The sequence below is a fragment of the Cryptomeria japonica genome, chromosome 5 (genome assembly GCF_030272615.1).
Source record: "Cryptomeria japonica chromosome 5, Sugi_1.0, whole genome shotgun sequence".
NCBI classification, from domain to species: Eukaryota; Viridiplantae; Streptophyta; class Pinopsida; order Cupressales; family Cupressaceae; genus Cryptomeria; species Cryptomeria japonica.
The window spans coordinates 752,419,908-752,440,159 of NC_081409.1; positions in this window are offsets into that span (position 1 = coordinate 752,419,908).

The window sequence follows — 20,252 nt, forward strand, 5'->3', positions numbered from 1 at the left end:
AGGAGCAGCCTCACGATTACTGGGAATGATAGTCTCAGTATGTGATCTCAGGTTATTGCAATATATGAACAGATTTGGATCACTGTTGACTGTTACCTCGACTCCATTATGAGGAAACTTAATGCATTGATGAAATGTTGATGGGACTGCCCTCATTTCATGAATCCAAGGACGTCCTAGCAATATGTTGTATGTGAGATCGAGATCTAGGACTTGACAAACCACATCCTTTGTGACTGGCCGTATTCTTAGAGGTAAGGTGACTGTGCCTTTGGATGAGCGCTCTTCATCATCATATGCCTTGATGGTGATTTGATTTGTAGAATTCACAACCTTATCAGAATACCCCAATTGTTTAATGGTGTTCAATGTACAAATGTTTAGACCTGCTCCTCCATCTATCAGGACTCGCTTTATTCTATGTTTGTGTATAAAGGCTTCAACGTGTAAAGGTGCATTATGTGGCTGACTTACGGAGGTGTCATCGGCTTCTGTGAATGTGAGGGAGTGTGGAACGGAAAGGTAACCCACCATGGCTTGAAATTGATCCACGTTCAGATCAGTAGGAATGGCAGTGTCTCTCAAGATTTTGTCAAGAATAGACTTATGAGCAGGGGATATGTGTAAGAGCTCAAGGATGGAGATGAGCGCGGGTGTCTTCCCTAACTGTTCTACAAGGTCATACTCCGGCTTGGTTGATGAAGAAGCGGTATTTTTAGTAGAGGCACCTGGCAACGTAATCTTACCTCGATGGGTTGTAACATGAAATTCAGAGGTAGATTCGGACGAAGATCCAACACCTCTTAGGACAATCCTGGGTCTTTGAGGAGGATTCTCAGGATTTTTGTTCTTGATGGTAATAGTAGAGATATGATTGTCCATTGAGATGTGGTTGATAGTCGAATCATAGTTATAAGGTGCTCTAGTATAGTTGGCTTGATCATCTGTGGCTTTACCTTTTCCCTTGTCATGCTTTGGGAATGGTTCCTTAAACATCTCATGTTCTTGATTAGATGAGTGTCCCTCAATCTCAATATCACCTCTATCAATGAGATCTTGCACAATGTTCTTCAATCAATGGCAATTACCTATTTTGTGACCCTTTCTCTTATGAAATTCACAATACTCATCATCATTCCACCAATTTGGTTTGACCTTTGGTTCATATGGAGGAAAATCTAGAACTGTGATCACTTTGTTTGCCACAAGCTTTTTGAAGACTGATTCAAGTGGTTCTCCCAATGGGGTATACTTCCTTCGTGGTCTAGAAGTTGTTTGAGTATTCACTTGATTGTTTGTAGAACTCGATCCAGAAAAGATGAACTTGGGTCTCACTGTATTGGCATCAACAACACCATCATTGACTGTGTTCTTGTTTTTATTCCAAAATCTTGGCTTGTCTTTTCCTTTAAAGTCATCTTTGTTTTCCTTGAATATTTTAATGACTCCTTCTTCAATTAAGACCTTTTCTGTAGCTAAGCCCTTTTCAATAACATCCTTGAAGGTGGACAAACAAGCTTTCCTTAGATCATAGCCAATATCCTTGTTAACGTTTTGAGTGAACATTTCTACCATTTGTTTCTGTGGGATTTCGCAAGAACATCTGCTAGCTAGATTTCTCCATCTTTGTAAAAATGATGCAAAAGATTCTCCTTCCTTTTGTTTAGTATTGCATAAAGTAGTGACTGAGATATCCATCTTAATATTGTAGGAGAAATGCTGAATAAATGCCTCTGCTAAGTCGCCCCATGACTTAATACCAGGAGGTAATTGAGAAAACCATTCCATAGCTTGATCGCCTAAGCTTTGCGGGAACAACCTCATCAAATATGTTTCTTCTGCTGCTACCTCAATGCAAGCTATGAAAAATTGTCTTATGTGTGCTTTGGGGTCTCCTTTTCCTCTATACTTGTCAAATTTTGGCATCACAAAGTGTGCAGGAAATGGAGGCATTGGGATGCTCTTATCAAAGGGATAAGGACATATGTCTCTCATAGCGTATGTTGGTTTTGGTGTACTCATGTCCTCCATTTTCTTTTGTAGATCTCTGATTTGTTGCTCCAAATTGCTCTTGGGAGGAGATCGATTTCTTGTAGCATACCCCGTGTTTGAAACACCCATTTGAGGAGGAGCTTGTTGCATGTATGGATGATACTGATCGTAGACATGTCCATATGGAGGTCTATATTGATGTGGCATATAGGGAGCACTTGGCATGGCTTCATGTTGAGGAACCCCATATCTATTTTGTGCATATATACCATATTCTATAGGCATTTCATTTTCCATTGTGTTGCCCCCAAATTTGACATGAGGTTTCCTTATGTCCAAATTTGGAGGATACCTTTGAGTATCCACCTTTTTTGATTGATCCATAGCTTGAGCATGTGATTGAGCATATCTATCTGCATAAGGCTTCCATAATGGTCTTCAAAGGTAAGTATCATATGTTTGAGCTTGTGTATGTGTAATTTCTGGTTTTTGAAGCAAAGTTGAAGGTGATTCAGGTACCATATTCGGTCCTCTATTTCCCCCACTATTGGGTCTCCTTTGATCCATGTTAGAGTGAGTTTGTTGCGAGGGTCGATTTTCCATAAGTCGAGACATGTCAAAGTCATGGGGTATTTTAGCTCCACTTTGTGCCATCATGTGTAGAAAGTACTATCTATCCCTTCTCATTATCTCTTCAACCAATCTATTGAAATGAGGATTCATTATGGATTTTTCTATGTCTGCTGATTGTATTGAAAAGTTGTCCACATTGTCATTGTGTGTAGCATTGTTGTTTGTAGTGTCTGTGTTTTCCACATTTGGATTGTTTCTATAAACATCCATGTCGGGCAATGTAGTGTGCTCAGGATTGAAAAATAAATCATTTTTATACTCATAAGAACTCATGTTTGCGGATTCTTGAGCTTCTTTAGCTATTCTCCTAGATTTTTGAAGACGGGTTTCAACCATGAACTAGGTGTTGACCAAGATGTGAGAGACTAGATGAAAAATGAAAAGAGTATGGAAGACCAAGAGTTGTATGGAGTGTAAATGAATCTTGAGGTGTACTTGCAATGTCCAAAGTGTAAGACCAAGTATGTAAGTAGTAGAGTAGGTGTGACTTCCAAAGAGATGATTGTTTCTCTTGATGAGGTAAGCTGACCTTGACTCTAAGTAATACCAAATGAGACCCAAAGGTAAGAAACCTTGATGAGGGACCACTTAGCAAAGTGTAGTTGTATGTAGTGTGTTGAAAAAAAAGTATAGTGAGGACAAGCAAGTGACCTTTTGACCCAATTTTAGACAAGTATGAATGTAAAATGATATGTGAAGCAAAGATGGACTGTATGAGACCCAAGGATAGGTTGAATGCTAGATGAAACCTGAAGAGACAACCTAGGAAGCTCAAGTATTCCGAAACTGATTTCCTTTGTTTGCTGGACTGTAAAAAATTTCAGTTCTGGACACAGACGCTTCTGTATACTTCACAGACGTGATTCCCAGACACAGACACTATTCTGCCCTTCACAGACGTGCTTATATTACCTAGACGCGGTTAAAACAGACACAGACGTGTTTCTATAAACTTCGTGCAATTTTTCCAATCTGTGAGGTTGTTTTGTTGTGACCAAATCCGACTGTTTGACTGTTTTTCATGACAAGAGGACACAATGTTGATGAGGACTCAATGTTTGCAAGTGTTTAGACTCCAAAAGTGTGTTGTTTGATGTAAAATGTTTTTCATACACTTGAAGACACAAAAGACACAATGTTTTGTTGTTTGGTCTTGAATGTTTGAATGTTTAACATAAGCCAAGCACAATTCTTAGGGCTGGCCAAGACAATAGTTGTTGATCCCACATAGGGTTTTACCCCCGAGGCTACGCTATTCAGAGCGGATACTTAGATGCTTGACCTCACTAGCTCCACCCTTAACACTCACTTCTCGGGTCAGCCAAGCATCAATCCCCATGAAAAATTCCCATGGTGAACTTTGTATCTCTACTAAGAACCGTATGTGTGTGGGCCGCTACTAGAGGTCCGACCTCCTGCCTCAACAACTAGAAGGATTTGGGCTTCTAAAACAAAAAGGTGCTAGTAAGGGCATCCGCTCGTGTGGCCATACATGCAGCACTTTCAGCTCTGTAAATACAGAAGGCTCCCAGCCGGTAGGGGTTACGCCCTACAAATGATCAAATAAATTTGATCAAACGGGTTTATGGGGAGACATAGTGTCGGTATGAACTAATCAGCACACGTTATTCATAGTTTTCACCATGAATACATTTGTTTATAGTGGCTTGGAAGAAGATGGCTTTTCTTTTGCTACCACTTGGGTCGTTCTCTTCTCACTAGTAGTCCTAATTACCACATGGGAAGACAGGCCCTCTAAAGATTAAACAAAAAGAGCCTATTGCTCAAGACACAAAAGACAATGATTCAATTTTAGTGCACCAATGGAAGTGTTTGCTAATCTATGAAAACAAGGCACACATCAAAATTTCAAACCCTAGCCAAGGCCCTGCAACAAAATTGTTAGTAGTTTGGGTTGTTTCAAATGATCACCCCTTCCTGCAAGCACACAAGTTAGGTAAATTTTAGAAAACCCAAAAGACTTTGTGAAAAAGGGGCCTTCAACAAAAACGTTTATTTGCTTCCAAAACAAGCTGCACAAACTTAGTTAGCTAGATCTGAAAGGGTTAGTCCAAAAATAAACCAGATCTGAAACCCTAAGTACAAAATCCAAAAATTGAACCAAAGAAAATTTTGAAAATTTCAAAACAGTAAAACACAGACGCTGTTATACCAGACACAGACGTGGTTCTGTGATTCACAGACGCGGCCAAAACACACAGATGCCCCTTTCAGACACAAACCCGATCAGAAGAAACACAGACGCGCTTAGGAAACACAGATGCCCCTTTCAGAAACCTGCAAAATAAAATTTAGCAAAAGCACAGACGCGATTACAGATTCCGTAGACGCTCCTGAAACTCAGAGACGTGATCCGAAAGCTTGCAGACGCGGAAATACCTAAAATGTCGTCGAAAAATGTCCGATCTGCAACTTCAAAAATGCAAAATCTGCTACAAAAAGGTTAAATGCAAAGGGACAAGAGTCCCACCGAGCGTGCCAAAATGTATATGGTGAAAATGGATAACAATAACAATATTGAAAGGCTAAATGAATCCAACCACTAAACCCTAGCCTAACAACCAACAAAGATCCACCATAACATATGAAGATTACCTAAGACAATGCAAATAACTCAAAATCACAAAGATTATACCATCACATGTCCAATAGGGTTTTGATCTCCATTCTTCCTATCTCCATTGATCTTGCTTGATATATTTGCTCTCAGATTTTTATATGCACAAGAGCTCAACAAAGAATGGAATGTGGTTGCAAGTAGGATCGTAGTGTAGCCGAGTCTTCAAGATTAGTCATTAGGGTTTGACAATGAAGGAAACATCTCCTTAAATAGAAGACACAATATGAAATGGAGGGATAAGATTGAGAGGCGTAAAAAGAGAGGTCGGCTAGGATTAGAGGGTAGGTAGAAGAAATAATAAAATAATGAAAGAGGTAGGTAGTGTAGGAATTAAGAGATGAATGACATGTGTCATGTGTAGAAAAAGATAATGAATTAATTAAATAAATAAAGATTTATTTAATTAATAGAGGAAATAGGATAATTAAATAAATAAAAATATTTATTTAATTTAGGAAAGGATAATTTAAATAAATAAATGTATTTATTTAAATGAGAAATAAGGCTAGAAAAAGATAAATGAATTAATTAAATAAATAAAGATTTATTTAATTAATAGAAGAATTAGGCTTAGATAATTAAATAAATAAAATATTTATTTAATTAGACATGACAATTTTAGGTGTCTACAGATACATTGGAGCTACTCCACTCAAACTTGTGTGAACCTATGTCCAAACCCTCCATAGGTGGAGCCTTATAATATTTGATTTTTTTGGATGATTTTTCAAGGAAGAATTGGATCTATTTCTTAAAGTATAAAGAATCTGAAGAAATTCTAAATAGATTCAAAGAACTCAAATCCCTGATTAAAACCTCATCCAAGAAGAAAATCAAGACTCTAAGAATAGATAATGGCAGAGAATATACTTTAGAATTGTTTAAAGAGTTTTGTACAATCATAGGGATTAAGAGGGAGTTTACAGTACCTTATAATCCCCAACAAAATGGAGTAGTAGAGAGGAAAAATACAGCTATTGTGGAGGCTACAAAATCAATGATGTTCGATCAGAATATAGATACCTCATTCTGGGTGGAACCATATCGAACATCAGTTTATATCCAAAAAAGATGTCCACATTCTCATCTTAACAATAGAACTCCAGAGGAGGTATTTATAGGCCGGAAACCAGACATAAGTCATTTAAGGATATTTGGTTGTCCTGTATATATTCATGTTCCAAAAGAGAAGAGAACAAAATTGGAGCCTTCCGGAAAGAAAGGTATTTTTGTGGGATACAGTGAGACTACAAAGGCTTATAGAATCCACATTCCTGAATAGAGACAAATAGAGCTAAGTCAGGATGTAATATTTGAGGAGGATATTGCCTTCAAAAGGGAAAATAATTATGATGAGTTGGAAATACAAAATCCTCCCTCAAACGAGGAAACAAGTTACTTCCTTGAAGTTTAGATGGAAGCTCCTAAAGACACTTCTTATGAAAACCCACCTGAAGCTAAAATTTAGAGGGAGTATCAAGAAGAAAATCCAAATATCAACAAAAAGAAACAACCACTCTGGGCTAGAAAAATATTAGAGGAAGCAGGAAGCTTCGTGGTATCTAATGGTACATTCAGATAAAGAAAGAGGCCCCAGAAACTAACTTATGATGCACTGATGAATGAAATCCTAAACTCAGAACCTGGAAGTGTTAGTGAAGCCCTCAAAAGTCAAGCATGGGAAGATGCCATGAAGGAAGAGTACCCATCCATCTTGAAAAATGATGTTTACGACATAGTGCCCAAACCTAAAGAAAAATCAGTTGTGTCCTCCAAGTGGTTGTTCAAGATTAAACATGTTGCAGATGGCAGTATAGAAAAACACAAGGTACAATTTGTTGCTAGGGGCTTCTCATAGAAAGAAGGTACTGAATATGAAGAAACTTTTGCACCACTAGCTTGATACACCTCGGTTAGAATAGTATTAGCCATTGTAGCATCCAAAGGGTGGAAGGCTCATCAAATGGATGTTAAAAATGCCTTCCTAAATGGAATTATTGAAGAAGAGGTTTACTTGGAACAACCTGAAGGCTTTATAGTTCATGATGCCACAACTCATGTGTGCAGACTGAAGAAAGCTCTTTATGGGCTAAAAAAGGCTCCCTGAGCCTGGTATGAAAGAATTGGTAGCTATCTCATGAACTTAGAAATTTCAAAGAATGTTGTAGATCCAAATCTCTACTTTAAGGTTATTAATGGTGACTTGTTGATCGTAATACTTTATGTAGATGATCTCCTAATCATAGGTAAGGATTTTCTCATTATCCAGTGTAATAGGGATCTAGCTACAAAATTTGATATGAAGGATTTGGGACTCTTACACTACTTCCTAGGGTTGGAGGTATGGCAGAAACCTAACAGTATTTTCTTGAATCAAGGAAAATACACCATTGATATATTGAGGAGATTGGTAATGATGAACTATAGAGCGATGTCTACACCCATGGAAAAAAACTTGCACAAGTTGAAGGAAACTACATCAAAGACCAAAGTGGTGGATCCTACTCATTATAGATAGATCATTAGATCACTTATGTATTTGGTTAACACTAGACCTGACATATGCTATGCAGTTAATGGTTTAAGTCAGTTTATGTGTGAACCTCGAGAAATGCATCTTGCAGTAGCAAAACATATCATGAGATATCTACAAGGAACTATTAGATATGGCATTAAATATGAGAAAGTTTATTTTGACTTACATGGATACACATATTCAGATTGGGCTGGAAGTGTGATTGATCATAAGAGCACTTTAGGATACTGTTTCAGTCTAGGATCTACCATGATCTCTTGGAAAAGCAAGAAAAGGTCCTTTGTAGCTCAAATCTCTACCAAAGAAGAATACATAGAAGCCTCTATGGGAGCCCGATAAGCAGTGTGGATTAGGAAGTTGATTGCGGGACTATTTGGAAAGCCTCTAAAACCTACCACTCTTCTGTGTGACAATCAAAGTTGTATAAAGTTTTCTGAAAATCTAGTATTCCATGATCGATCCAAGCATATTGAAATCCACAATCACTATGTAAGAGACATGGAGGAGAGACATGCTATTCAATTAGAATATGTTACTACAAGCGATCAAACAAAAGACATTCTCACCAAGCCTCTTTCAAAAGCTAAAGTGGAGTACTTCAGGAAAAAACTTGGTATGGTTGAAATATAATTGAGACACAGTCTCAAAACTGTTTTATTTGTATTTATATACAATTTTTTAATGTGTAAACTCTTTATTGTCATATGTGTTGACTCTATGATGGTTATGGGCCTGCCCCCCTATGCACATTATGGGAAGGTGATGATCTTTCTAATAATGAACACTTGTATGCAGTATTGTGAGGTGATGACTTTGCAATACTTACTATCATGACAGATATCATGCTAACTTGATATTCATGGAAATGTCTTGATAGTAATCATCCTTTGAAAATATTGATAGATATCATGATGACTTGATATTGAGTATGTATTAATATTCCTTATGGATAAATCATCATGGATATTATGTAGACTTGATATTTAATATACTACTTGATATCACAAGTAGTGTGATATCTAAACTTGTTCATAATTAGTTAATCTTCCCTAGCTAAGAGGGAGTGTTGAAGATATTGTAGATTTAGTCAGATTAAATTGAAGTGTTGAAATAAGACACAAATTAATATCTTTTCCTAAGATAAACTTGAGATATATTTGAATTAATACATCAAATGTTGGATGTGTGATTGAATTACCATTCGATCCATGTTTGTATTGATAAAAAAACTAATGGTTAGTTAGTACTTACTAACTAAATGGATTCATATGAATTGGATTAGTTAGTAATTACTAACTAACCATTAAGACACATCATTTGATGATTGAAGGGACACAACTGATCATGAATCAGTTCTAAGCTTCATATATATCCTCATTTCATTGAAGAATGCAATCATCGATATCAACTAATGACTTGCATTCTTTTGCAAAAATAATCCCAGTGACTTGAATAGTCATTCGATATCACAGACTGATAACAATATCCAAGGTAGTTTATACTATAGATCGAATACATATTATAAGTGTTGGGCATTCACATTTAGTGAATTAATCATCATAACAGACATTATTGTATGCTTACCTGCATATTCAAAATAGAATTTGATTTAGTTAACATTCATCTATATCTTTATTAAGTTCAATTTGCATTAACAGATCAGTAAGGACTGAATCATAGGAGAACTCAAAATATTGTACACTTCCTCTTCATACAAATCTAATACCTCAATGTCCAAGGAAGTGAATTGGGAGAGGTCATCTATTTCACTTCTCGGATGGGAGTAAAGCAGATAGAAACAAGCTTATGTTTAGAAGAGGAACCAACAATGGAGTTGGGTTTTTCCATGGGGGCACAAAAGAGATTAGTAACTAAATTTGGGTCCAGTAGGGGTGTTAGAGAACCTAATAGGGACCCACTAGGAGGAGTTAAAGCAAGGTGAATGTTATAGTCTAATAATTAACCCTTGATAAAGTAGGAGGCAATTTTTAGACTTAGCTTGTGCAACAAATTGAGATAATGAAGAACAAAACTAATAAGAAAAATCCATTCATATAACATACCTTAGGTGGTTGAATATCAGGAAAATCTAGGTATGAAATATTTTGTAATGTCCATCTAGAGTGAGGAATTTCATTAGCAAAAGGGAAACATCTTTCCAAAAACTAGGTAGCTCTTCTCTATTATACCCACTTTGTAACCTAGAAACCCCTTCCCCCCTAAAAAAAATGCTTAAATTTCTCTCTATAAGAACCTTTCAAATTCTTGGAGAAAATTGTTCCATCCTATGGAAGCCCGATGATGGTAGCAATCAAATCTAGAGTGACTCTATAGGAAACATTTCCAATTTTCACCCGCTCCTTCTACCAAGCCTAGGGAAATTTCTTTGAGAGCTCTAGGTTGAAACCTTGGATGCCTTCAACTTAACTATGTTTGTTCCCATTAACAATTTGATGCCATAGTAGTTTTACTTTTTAAATTCATGACATAAATCAGGTTCAATTTGTATTAAGTCTCGTGCCATCTCAATCACAAAGATTTTTAGAGTAAAAAATAGGTGGGTAGAGTAGAAACTGAAACCGATAGGTTGAGCATGATAGCACTTATGAGAAAAGGGGGAAATGACATTTCTTCTTGAAAGAAACATCTACCACAAGAGAAAAAAATAACTAGCCAAAAGGGTAGAAAAATTAATGACAAGGGTGATCCTTGGATTATACTCCATTATCAAACTTTATGTCCTTAGATGTTATGACACAAACCAAATCCATAATATCAAAGATATTCATCAAAAGTTTTAAACTCTTGAAAATGGTCCTAATGAGGCCATCTTTTCTACAACTTTATTACCTTCCCTTCTCATATGACAAAGGTATAGGTGGCTAATCCCATATATGAGGACCATACACTTGGCCTTAAGGTCCTCACACTTCCAATCTAGAATTGCTTCATTCTTCAGTAGGATACTCTATTTCAAATCACCTTTTATTATGATTTGAATGTACCTTCTTTCATTAATAATAGAAAGGCCAAAGTAAATAGATTCCACCTTTGTAAAACTTGAATTTTACAAAAACAAATTGACCATGTAGGCTAAAATAATATTACCCTTGTGGTCACAAACAACACCACCCCCACCAACCAGATGTAGGTTTCCTTTGGATTAGTTGTTGAAGTTCAACTTCAACCAACAAGTGTTGAGGATGGTAGGGGAGGTGGGGAATTTTATAGAGTTGTTGAAGCCAATAGGTGGGGACATGAATTTAGAGAATCGGATAAGAACCATTTTTTAGCAACCAACCAGTCTAGAGTCGAGGGAGGACTAGAGTGCTTACATTTTTCAAAACAGCTCATATTTTCCTTGACATTAATCATAACAGTAATAACTAGATCCTCCCAGCTATATTTCTTGTCCCTAAAAGATCTTATTTTCTTTTCTTTGCATGGGAACCATCCAAAATGGAAAAACACCTACCACTATAGTGCTCTTTAATAAGGGGATTATTTGAAGGTGGAGACGATCCTGAAACACAATCCTTTAAGTCTCCATTCCAAATCCAATTAGCAAGGAATAGGTGCGAAATTATTTGTATCACATTCCAATAGTACATATGGTGAAACATAATGTGGTTGATACTTTCTTCTTCATTCTCACATAACAAACATCTTTTGACAAATTGAAGACAACATCTCCTAGGATTATCAATAGTGAGCATCTTACAATGGCATGTCATCCACCAGAAAATAAAATAAAAAACCCTTTGGAATCACGCTCATTCTCCAAATGATTGACCAATTAAATTGAGGGGGGGGATGGGGAAGCCAACTCAAACCTAGAATTGACCAAATTCTTTTCATCTTTAAAGGAGACCTAGATCAACCTATTCTCAACATCCATCCCAAAGAACCTAAAATTCTTAAGTATCTTGAGGAGTTCCTCTGCTACTATTTTCAAAAGAGGATCAGAGACAATTCGATTCAATTTCCATTTTGGAGAGCCAAGAATCTAGTATTCACTCATAAGAACTTCAAATATTGCTAAAATGATACCTTCAATGGATGAACAAACCAAATGTAATTTCAAAGGGATAGAGTACACCAAAGGATCTTTAGGAACCTCACCTTTTCACTATTAGCAATGTTCTATTCAATACCTTTCAAAAGGATGTATTTTGTTCATATCATATTGTTCTAAATGTGATATCCCCTCAGGAGGACCTCAAAGGACAAGAAGGTATAGTTGTATCTTCTATGAAGATCATTATAGTTGATGACATATGACCATTCAATGTCTTAGAAACAAATCTATAACCAACCTTATCCATCAGGGAGAGATTTAAAGAGTGGGAGTCTCGAATACTAATACCAGTAGATCTCTTATTATAATACACCTTAAATTCCCACTCAATAGGGGACATTCTATTTTTCTACTCAACTCTTGTCCATAGGAACCACCTTTGAATTTGATCCAATTTCTTGACCAAAGATATTCGGATGTGAAAAAGAGATACAATATAAATAGAAGAACTTCAGAGGGAAACTTTGAGAAGCTGAATCTTACCCACTGTACTTAGAAGAGCACCTTTCAGAATTCACTAAATTTCTCTAAATCCTTTCTAGAAGTTCAATCCAAACAAAATCTTGCACCTTCCTAGTAGTTAGAGGTAAACCTAAGTAAGAAGAAGGGAGGCAAGCAATCTGGCAATTCAGAATCCTTGTAATACGGAACTTAATATCATTGGGGACCTTTATGAAGAATAGAGCACTCTTGTCTAGGTTAATTTTTTGTCTTGATCGCTAGTGTAATCTAATAGAATGGAGAACCACCCTCTGGCCTTTGTCATTCAATCCTTACCAAGTAATAAAGTATTGTCCACAAATTTCTTGTGATAAATAATGAAGTGACCTGAAGAGGGCTTAATTCATTTAGGATTACCATGAAGAACATGCTTGTAAATTAGCATGAAGAACATGCTTGTGAATGTTGTAGCCAAGAACATCAATCATAAGAATAAATAGATATGGAGAGAGAGGATCATCCTTCCTAAGACAATTGAAAGAGGAGAAAAAGCCTTGGGTAGTGTCATTCTCACCGAATATGGGGGAGTTTTAAAATAGGCCCCAATTAATTTCAAATTTTTGCCTCTAAAACCAAATTTGCTTAGGACAAAGAAAGAAAATGTGACAAAACTATATCATAGGCCTTACAAATTTCCAAATTCAAAAGCATACCTTCCTTGTGATTATGCTCCATATAATGGAGATTTTCATCGACAACAAGAACCACATTAGAGATCTAACAACTTGACACAACCCTTTTTATTACCATAGATTAGCTTCCCAAGAAAAGGCTTGTTTTGATTGATAAGAATTTTAGAAAAATATTTATAAAGAGTATTACCAAGGCTTATAGGTCTAACTTTAGCCATGCGATCGGTACTTGGATTTTTGGGGGTTAATACAATGAAGATTTTGTCAATTTATCTAAGAAATCTAGTTGAAGACATAAATTTTCTCTTATCCAAGATGATGTTTTAACCCAAAATGTCCCAATATTCTTGGAAGAATAAAGGGGGGATATAGCTGATAAGGAGCCTCATGGAAAATATTTTCATGATATGGTGGTGGGTATATATTTTGGCCATAAAAAATGACATATTTATTCATTCAAGAGCTAGAAATCAGAATATAAAGATGTTTTGAAACATACCTGAGGTCAGAGTCACCAAGTGTGTGTGGATCTTTCCTCCAAAGGTTGGAATCACTTCTACTCACACCATCACAATAGTAAATGGAACTTATTTGAGTTGAGATAGCTCAAATGGTCCCACTAGGTGTGCCAAAAATTGTTGTCACAAAGATTGCACCTATGATGCTTAAGCAAAAAGCTCAGCAATCTTGTGTAACATGGAATGATCCTTAGTGGTTTGTCTAGCTTGAGGATCAATCTCTGGATGAAGAGTTGGTTCCCTAATGAATACCTTCTACAAACTAAACTCTGGAATGGAAAAGGGATAGGAAGAATTGCTTGAGGCTGAAAACCTATCCCAGGAGGTGATGCACCAAATATCTGAAAAAACCCTAATCAGTTGCTCTAATTCACAATCTATTTCAAATTAGAAGTTTTGTCTACTATAGCTCAAATTAATCATCTATTGCATCAATATTTCATATAAAAGACTTGGTCTAAATGTTTGTCTAAAGGAAAATTAGAGATTTACATAGTTTCATTGTATTAGAATCCAATGACGCAATATATGACTTGCAATAACAATGAACTTTATTGCTCTAACCTTTCTTGAATGAAACAAAATTTAAGGATTCAAAATTAATTCATAGTTTTTGCATCAAAATCACCCATTCATCATATAAAACAAGAAAAAAGAGAAGGGAAATTGATTTTCTTTATCAGTCATAAAAGGAATGCTTCTACAAACTAAAAATGATTCATAATGAGCTACAATACTTCACGCCCTGCTGAATGAAAAGGCAAAGAGTAAAATAAATCTCTCAAAGAAGATAGAAGAGAAGATTTTATAGAAAAAGGATCTCTTTCCTTGACTGAAAGATAGAACTAAAACTAAACTCTACCTCTTCATCTTTTATCTCAATTGGAACTAGTTGTCTTCACCTTTGCATGAATAATCTCTTTGCTTGAATAATCTAATTGGGGTCTAAATTGACCAAAAAGGAGAGAAAAGGGAAGTCCAAATTGCTCTAAACTAAAAGGAAACTGCAACAAACTCAATATTGACTGATTTGTAACCCATGAGGGACTCATAAGTGATGTAAACTCACTAAAAGCTAGCTCAAAGCTCCTTAATTAAAGGCTCAAATAGATGTATGAGTTGGGAACTTCACCTCCTCCTTGTTATCTTCCCTAGATCCGATTCTTCAATTGATGTAGGGTCACTCAAATTGTTCCTTGAACTGAAATCTATGATGTTTGGATTATTTGAGGATTACTCACTATGTGCTTTTGGGATTAAACCTTAACAACAAAGGGAGCTCTTCTCTTTGTATTCTTCACTACTTTGTCCTAACAATCACTTGATTGCTTCTCATTTTCAAATATTTTGTGCATCATCTCCTAGGATAAGTTTTCAATCTAAATAAATTTTTCCTATCCCTTTTCCCATCCAAAGTTTAGTTTGTAGGAGGTATACATTAGGGAACAAACTCTTCATCTAGATATTGATCCTCAAGATAGGCAGCCCACCGGCCTAAGGATCATTCCATGTTTCATTAGATTGTTGAGCTTTCAACTTAAGAATCATTGGTGCAATCTTGGTGACAACAGGTCCAAAAGAAAAGACTGCCTCCTTGACTTCCTAATCAAAGACCTTCATCTCCATGAAGGGTAGGTCCAACTCATCAATAATATTTGGAATAGCATAAATTAGTCTTTCCAAATCATGAAAAATGATAGGGCCCCATGAAGGCTGAATGTTCAAGGAATAAAAATAAGAGACCACCTCCCTATTAATATCCTTAGGCATAGAAAATAGGGTTCCATTCACTCCATACAATTCTTAGATTATATTCCTTTCTTTATGTCTATTGGTTGACTAATGGAAGAACTTATTGTTCCTTTCACCTTCCTTTATCCATTTCACTGTCAATCTCTATTTCCTATAGACTTCTTTAACAGCCAAGTTATGTAGATTAGTTAGAAGGAATTTATCTCTATTAAGTTTGTCCAAAGAGGCCCCTAGGACCTCCATCTTTGTCTAAATTAGATTGATCCAATTATTTTTTAAAAATTCTGCTAAATTTTTTTATCCAAATAAGACTTAGTCCATGGGCACAAAATTGTTTTTAAGAAGATAAAGTTTATGAAAAACTTTGAACATAACAATACCATGAATCTCAATGTCTCAGTACTGGGCTACAAGAGCCTTGATGTTAGGGAAGTATCACCACATGATATTTAAATGGAAGGGGAACATAATCTTAGTACTCAGAGAATCTCATTGCACTAAGATAGGACAATGGTCCAAGACAAAGTAGATTAGGGAGGAGAGATGGGAGTTCCCAATAATATTCCAAGAAGAAGAAACCACACACCGAGGCTATAAATCTGGAAAATTATAATCATTGTCATATGAAATGGAATATCATTAGGGACATTCATGAAGAATAAATCAGTCTTGTCCAGGTTATTTTTTTCTCTTTAAGCGCTAGTGTAATCTAATAGAATGTAGAACCACCCACTGCCCTTCTCCACTAAGGCCTCCCAAGTAAAAAAGTATCGACCACAAATAGTTGGTAAGAAATAATGAAGGGACCTGAAGAGGGCTTAATTCCTTTAGGATTGTGTTGGTTCCTAATAATGCCTTGAAAAAATAGACACATATTCCTGACTCAGTGGGCCAATTTTCTATATCACATAGCTATTAATTCACTAAAAGAGACACATTTACTTGTAAACCTAGGAATGTACAGCTTGAAATGGATCAACATTGTGTGTGCACCAAGAATTTTATGAGGTATGCTATGTTAACTTTGAAGAAAGTAATAAGAAACTAAAAGAAGATATAAAATCAAGTGCTACCTTAGTGATATGATCCTACTTTATTGCATATAAAACCTATATCTACATATGAAAATGAATAGGATGATCAAAAACATAATAATTTGTTCTACTTGGCCATAGGAACAGACATAGAATGGAGTTTTTGTGGCTGTAGGGTGGTCAACTACTAACTAAGAAAGTAAACAACACAAACAAACCTACTTAACAATACAACAGAGATAAAACATTCCCCAAGTGGGCCCCCTTGGATGAGATTTCAAGAACTAACCAAAGCTAAAAAAATATAATAGCATCATCAACATATTGAATTCATAACAACATTGATGATAGAAATAGAATCATCTTTTATTCAAACAGTAAAAATAGAGCACTCTAAGTTCTGAAAGATAAGTTGTATAACATACTCCATCAACACTCCTATACAAAGCTAATCAATGCATTTATAAGAATGTTTTACAACTAACTTATTAATCAGCTGATCCACTCCCAACAAGCTAGAAGGACAACTCTTATTTGAAATAAACACATAGAGAGATGAGTCATCTCAAGACTCAGTATTCCTCACAAATCTAGGACAATGTTCTATCTAGATCTCCCCAACTATCCAGCACTTGTTCAAAGAAAATAAGTACCTTGACCAGAACTAGGAGTCTTCATTATGGCATTAGTTACCAACTTTGAAAAGTTCAACAAATCTCTATCCAAGCATGATGTTTCTCTGTGAAACAACAATAGAAGTCTTCTTGTTGACCCGGTCTCCCTTCATTAGTTGCACACACTAAGGTTAATGTGCACAACATACATGTGCATAATACTACATTAAAACCACATTAAATCCCATCATTTATACACTGATAACATTTATAAGGTTGTCTGGTTAATAAAAAAGCTCATAAGTCAAGATCAAAAGAATTATATCTAACATAGCCATAATTTCTAAACAATGAAATAATAGTCCAAATTAAACATAAGAGTTAATATAAAAAGAACCAAAATAAGGCTCATCACTTCCCCAACCTAGCCAATGCTTGTCCAAATTACCATGGGAATGCAACTCTCACTATTTCAATTCATCTTGCAGTCCATTCCATCATTTTGCAAGATATCCAAAAAATGTTTGGGCTGAAGTATTAGCTGCATTTTCATACTCTTTATGATTTTTCTCACTTAATTTCATCATAGTATCATTGTATTTGGCTTCATAACTAATCTAGTTCCATTGGCAAAGAACATTATCTGAATGAAATGTCCCAACTCTTAATTCTAATGGAGTGGTTAGATCCATGTCTCTATATATCTTGAACTATAGTCCCCAGTTATTTTGACTTTGTATGTAGGATATAAATGCTTTAAGTTGGACATCACCAATTATATGAAAGAGAGGATTCCAATGGGTATCCATAGGAATAGAATAATTGTGTAAATATAATTCACAAAGAAGATTTTTATTAGTAGAGCTTTATGTTTCATATGCACTCAGAAATTATTTAGGAGCTAAGAGAGAAGAACACAAACCGGATAACTCTCTTGACAACTGATATGTAAGGTAAAATTCTTTTAGGTTTAGATATTATATCCTAGGTGGAGGTCTACACTAAAGAATCTGGGGAACCAATTCCATGACCTCACCCATTCTAGTTTTCAATTTTGAAATTTCTTTCTCTTTCTTGTTAATATCACTCTGCAATTTTTCTTTCTCTTTATTTTAGGCCTCTTACTCCTCTTGCATAAATTGATACATTTGTAGCAATAAGCCTAGCCATGAAAATAGTGGGGGTATATGTATACTTTCCTTATATTTTTGTTTGCTTACAGAAGCTAATTTCTTTGTAGATACTATAAGATCATCTAGGCCATTAACTCTCTCTGTTTTTTATTGGTTTCCTATTTGTAGTGGTGCATCTAGTTCAATTGATAAAGTTATTTCTACATCTTCTTCCATAGGTGGTATATTTTCTACTAGATAATTATCAGATGAAGAGAAAGGAGTTTCTGACTTGAGAGGTGGTCTGCCATACATCATGATCTCCTATTTACCAATGGAGTCATTATCTGACTCAGTTTCACTCTAAATGATAAATTATTGGGAAGCTAATTCTTCTTTATCTTAAGATTTCAGTCTTTTCCAGAAACTTCTCCTAAGAGGCCTTTCTTATTTCTCTAGTAACACTATTTTTGTTTTGGTTGCAGGTAGAGTTGTAGATGAGGGTTTCATTTTCCTTGTCCTATGGTTCCTAGGGCTACCCTTCTTAGCACAAGATACCCACTCCTCACGAATTGTATCCTACTTCCTAACCTTTTTCCCTATTTGAATATTTTTCCTTTTTGCAAGAGCTCTCTTCCATCTTTTGGTAGTAATGATGAAACTAGGGTTTGTGTTAAACTTGCTTCCTTAAGGTTCATGTCTTCTTTTTTAGAGGGAATTTGTTGACTAGGGTTTATTAAAGAAGAAGCCCCTAGTGCAAGTTTGATTGACCCTCTCATCATAGGAACAACAAGTCGAAATCCAAGCCCTAAATTTTGAAATCTTTCATTTTTGAAGAAATCATCCCAAAACAAACCAAGACACTTTTCTTGTAAACTTATTTCAGCTAACAAATGAATCAAACAATAATGGGAAATGTAATTTTCACTACCTTTTTTTGTTTCCCAAGCGATTTTCTTTAACATACGATACAAAAAGTTAGGACATTCATCTATCTACAATAGCGAAGGTGAGAGAGAAACTTGAAATGCATTGAGTAAAGTACAGACTATTGCCTTGTTGGGACTCAAAAATTCATGCCTTATTTTTGAGGTCCCATGTAAGTTTTTGCCTATCTGCACTCAGTTCTGCCTTGTTTGGACAAGCCTAAGTTGTCATGTTTGAGGGCTTGAGTTTTGAGCCAATTGATTGTCATGTAAAATCCTCTTAGAAGCTTATTGTACACCTTGTGGAGATGCCCCGATTCCATTCCCAGCCTCCTATGATCAGGTCTAATGTGTTTTTTAAATCTCCTATGGAGGGATTGAAGTTAGGTGTGCATGTTACTCATGTTTCCACTTTTCTGAGTGGCCTACTTTGATCAAGTATAACTTTCTATTGGGTGAATGTCAATGCAAAACATAGATTTTTCTGTGATTCTCTGTAATTTTTTGAAGCCCTACGCCAAGTGGCTTGACCCTATGAATCTGTTTCATCAATTTCCCAAGCCAATTCCATTTGGAAAAAGTTCAGTTCTGCGATTGAATATTATCAAATGGTTCAGTTCTACAATTGAATATTATCAAACCACAATCATGAGCCCACTTTGAATTTTTTTAATTCATGTCTAGTTGACCTGCGTTCCTAATCAATTGTACCCAATGATTCTCTATAAATTTGTCTACCATGTCCCCAGTTTGTAGCCCACCAGCTATTCATTTGACCCATTTTTGAATCCCATTCCAAATGCAACATTTTAGGATTTCCCAGTGTCAGCAATTCAGTTAATCAGAGAACTCAACTTTGAGGGTTAGTAATTTGCACATGTGACCGAATCAGGTCAAACCGTTTTGCACACACGTTCAAGGTATGTTCATCTACTAGTGTGCCAAGTGGCGGCTTGTGAAGTGGTGATTTGATCATTTTTCAAATAAGGTTTTAGAAGCTACTCAGATTGATCCAACAGGGTCAAGTTCACATAATCCTAAGTAGGGAACTTTGACCATTAATAACTTTTTACCTGGATCTCATCTTGACGATCTGTAAGTTGCTCTAGATTCTATGTTTGCAATCTATCAGTGTGCCAGATCCCAGGCCTTGGTCAGGGGTTTCAATCAGTTTTTAAGGGCAATTCTGAAGGCTACTAAGGTTCTTTTGGCCAAAGTTGCAGAGTGGTCAAAAATGAGAATCACAGGCTAAAATTTTCACATCCCGAGCATAATATCAAATC